The 4,280-nt window shown below is 40.0% G+C and overlaps 1 long non-coding RNA gene across 1 annotated transcript; it reads right to left on the bottom strand.

Moving 5' to 3' along the window:
- Positions 1-1,392: 1,392 nt before the first annotated feature.
- LOC119274990 lies at positions 1,393-2,132 on the bottom strand. The gene is made up of 2 exons (XR_005135396.1): positions 2,051-2,132; positions 1,393-1,792 (listed from the first exon to the last, which is right to left on the bottom strand). It is a non-coding gene; the product is annotated as an uncharacterized LOC119274990 (long non-coding RNA).
- Positions 2,133-4,280: the final 2,148 nt, after the last annotated feature.

Raw genomic sequence — 4,280 nt, forward strand, 5'->3', positions numbered from 1 at the left:
TTTGCGGACTGTTTTGCTCCTACGATCGATTTTCTTTGAAATGTACTGCCGTGAACCCATGATAGATGATGAATAGTGCTCCTCCATTTTCAAATATAAGTCTTACTAGAGATTTCAACAAGTGACTACATGCGGAGCAAAATGAGTGAATCTATACTCTAAAATATGTTTATATACATCCGTATGTTGTAGTCCATTTAAAATGTCTAAAAAGACTATATGGAACGGAGGGAGTAGATTGGAAGTTTCTCCAGAAAAAAAGAAAGACGTTCGAGGCTGGTTGGGTTCATCGTGTTTTGCAGCTGGTCTCAGGGCAGACAATCATTTCGATTAACGACGATGTTGGTCACTTCTTCCAAAACAAAATAGGGTTTCGGCAAGGTGACCCGCTGTCCCCGCTCCTCTTTAACTTCGTCGCTGGCACTCTTTCGACCATGCTTGACAAAGCTAAGGCGGTGGGTCGCATAAAGGGTGTTGTGGCCCATCTTATACCTGGGGTATCAAAGTTGCACTATGTGGACGGTATGGTGTTGCTATTTGAACCGAACCAACACAACATCGGCCCAATTAAGCTGATGTTGCTTTGCTTCGAGGCGATATCAAGTCTCAAGATAAACTTTCACAAATGCGAGATGGTTGCCATGGGGATGTCAATGGATGAGGGTGAGTACATGGCCACTGTTCTCAATTGTAAGCCGCATTCCCTATCATCTAACTGGGCCTCCCTATTTGTGATAGGCAGCTAACCATCTTAGAATGGAAAGCTTATACTCCAAAGTTGTTGGACGTGTTTCTCGGTCTGACTAACTCATGCCTCCATCCTACCTCCCCATGTTCACAATGAGGCCGCAGCGTAGCGCATGGCGACGTCCGCCGCCGGAGCTCCATAGCCTTATCTGTTCGTGTTCGTTGAAGCTTGGGGCAGCACATGTTAGAGAAACGTTATGGCTATTTCTGTACTTACATGAGGTGATTTTGCCAAAATTCAAAGTGTGCGGCGTTCGGGTTCCATCCCGTCCCTACATTTTGTATCCAATGTTTGAGCTGTGCAGTCACATCGATGGTCTTGGAATCTTGATCGAATTTTTACAGTGTTTGAGATGCTTTGTACTTCCCATGAACTTTTATAATAACTCCGATCCTTTTTTAAAAAAAAAACACATCCTTTTTTTAATGTACCAAATACATCCTTGCAACGGTGTTGTGCATGCATGAGTCGTTGGTGGTTGCCCGAGCCCGACAGGCCCACTAAATCAGACACTGTCATGCGGGCCCTCAATGGACCATGGCATCCCTTCGCGCTGTTGATGGTGGTGGTGCGAGGTCGCTGCAGGCGTCGTCGTGTGGCCGTCGTGACAGAGGGTGATATTTTACGGTGCTAATGCTTAATAATGGAAGGAAAGATGCATCAGTACTTTAACAAGTACTTGTACATTTACATCGAGTGAAACATGATTACTTTCTTCTTGAAATATGACAAACACAAACTCAATCTAGGCTTTCTTCTTCTGAGCTGAAGATGCAACCGATGTTGTAGCAGTTAACGGGGCTGAGCATGAGCAGAGACCACGCAAAACTGCAATTACAGCAACCACGATGAACGGAGTATACAGCTGAAGCAGCCTCGGCGTTGCTTTTCCTGAGCCCAACATGTCAACGAGTATAGCGGACCGTAATAATTGCAGCCACCGTTAAAAAGGAACCGAGAAAAATAAATCTTCCACGAAAATGGAGAAGAGGATAAAGGTTAACTACCACAGGAGTGATCTGCCAGCGACTGGAGATTAACTACCTGTCGAGCGTCGACAATTAGTCATCGACGGAACCAGAAAAAATAACTGGCGGTGAGGTAATGCATGAAATTTGCTTAAAGAATTAACCAAATATCCAATTTTCAATTTCACTAAAAAAACTCTCCAAGATGATAATATGAAATGAGAAATCTCGCCTGGTCAATGAAGAAAGAAGCTATGCTATCACTTGATCACTTGAATGGATCTTGAAGCGAGCAGGAAGAAAGGGCAAACGCAGGACCAAGATGGGCACGTACCAAGTAGGTGAGCATGTCGACCCCCGCCATGAGGGAGGTGGTGGCCGCCTTACCACACTAGTACTACGTTGTCAATTATAAATAATCACCTCCTGCATAATTAAGATTGCCTCAGGTTGCTAAAAAACATTTCATAAATATCATGGCTTGATTGTAAGAGCATCTTCAATAGAAGATGCAAATTTAGAGATGTGAAAACAGGAGATGTAAAAATTTCAGCGAAGGCTGCGGCGACAGCGGAGACGGCTGCGTAGTCGAATCGAGCGCCGGATGGTAGCCGAATCGTGGGGCGGCGACGGTTGGCAGTTGGCGTGCGGCTGCCCTTTTCGCATCTCCAGCCGGCCGAGATGCAAATTTGCACTGTGAAGTATTGTATTTTACATCTCCAGAATGCGGAGATGACTTTTTTTTTTGCATCTACATCAGAGGGGTTTTGGAGCCTCGGAGATGCAAAACTTAGGTATTTTTGCATCTATAATTTTTATTGGAGATGCTCTAAGCAAAAAAAATAGTTATTGGTTAAAACGATAGTATGTTCAATACAGATGCAATTAATCCCGAGGTAATATCAACAGGAGTCATAGAACTACTCTCGATGTTCAATTTGATGCTAAAACTTTGAAAATACGATTTATGGTCACTCAACTATTTATAGTTAGTTTAGATTGCTACCCCCTCCTTTTCGGTTTATAAGGCTCAAATCTGAAATGTCATCAATCAAGGCACTTGGTGAATGGAGGAATGTATCTTGTACTTTACAAAACTATCCAAATTGAAATGATGCATTAATTTAGATTTATTGCAGTGCATGCATGCTTGGCCACTAGATGAGTAGAAAAGTTACATGCATTGATGAGTTCCTTTTTAAATATTGCATGCAAACATTTGATGCGCCTTGGAATCTCAATAGGAGATGGAGATGGGCCCTTTAAATTGAAAAAACAAAAAAATTGAGATAAACCCTATAAACCGAAAAGGAAGGAGTAGCCCATGCCATTGGCCGGTGTGTCCTTCCTCGGTACACATCCACTGCCCACACATGTGCTACCAAAGAATCAAGCGAGGCGCATTGAACACTACGAGCGCCTACACTCTTATGCGGCACTCTTCCGCCTGAGCGAAATCGAAGGGAGCTCCTATCTGCCGCATTTTGCGGCAAATAGTAGCTGGACGCACACACAGATGGCCACCTGGGCTGGCCCAACAGCAGGACAGGGGTATTAAAAATTCCAATAATGAGTGCTGTAGCTGGGAGTCGAACACAGAACCTTATGCTATCAGACGCACCAGCACACCAATGCACGAACCAAGCATTCGTGACTACTGGGTAGCGCGGTGCTTTAAGAACTAGGAATAGCCATAGATTTGAAAGATTTTTAAAATTTCAAACCCGCTTTTTATTTTTGAAAAAACTGAATACATTTTGAAACACGAACATTTTTCAACATTGTGAGCAAAATTTAGAAAACATGAAAAAACCTCAAAATTTTGGAACACATTTTGAAATTTTAACAAATGAGAACAAAATTTGAGACTCTGAACTTTCAAGAAAACACGAACAAATTTAAAACTTGCGAACAATTTTCGAGAAACATGATATTTCTTTAATACTTTGACCTTTCTTGAAAATGTGAACAAATTTCGTAATTATGAGTACTTTGGAAAATGCGAACAATTTTGTTCAACGTGAACAAATTTTGGAATTACAAACATTTCTGAACATGCGAACAAATTTTGAAAAATCAGAACAAAAAATTGACGAATAATTTTGTAAACATGAATATTTTTTGAAACTCTAAACTTTTGAAAACGCGAACAAATTTTGAAATCACAAACAAATTTTGGAATTACGAACATTTTTTACACATGCGAACAAATTTTGAAAAATGATAACAAAATATTAACTATTTTTTTTTGTAAACTTGGTTTTTATTTTGAAACTCTGAAGTTTTTTTAAAACATGAATAAATTTTTAAATCACAAACAATATTGGGAAAACATTAAAAAGAATTTGGAACGTCAAACTTTTTGAAAAACATGAATAAATTTCAAAATTCTGAACTTTTTTAAAAACATGAACAATTTTTGGAAGCATGTAACATTTTAATTTTTGAAAAAATGTTAAAAATACTGAACAATTTTGGAAGATGTAAAACATGTTTGAAATTTGTGATTTTGAAAAAAAAAGGCAAACAAGATAATATGGACCTGAAAAAGAAACAAAAAACGG

Source organism: Triticum dicoccoides, chromosome 3B (genome assembly GCF_002162155.2).
Source record: "Triticum dicoccoides isolate Atlit2015 ecotype Zavitan chromosome 3B, WEW_v2.0, whole genome shotgun sequence".
In the NCBI taxonomy this organism is placed as follows: Eukaryota; Viridiplantae; Streptophyta; class Magnoliopsida; order Poales; family Poaceae; genus Triticum; species Triticum dicoccoides.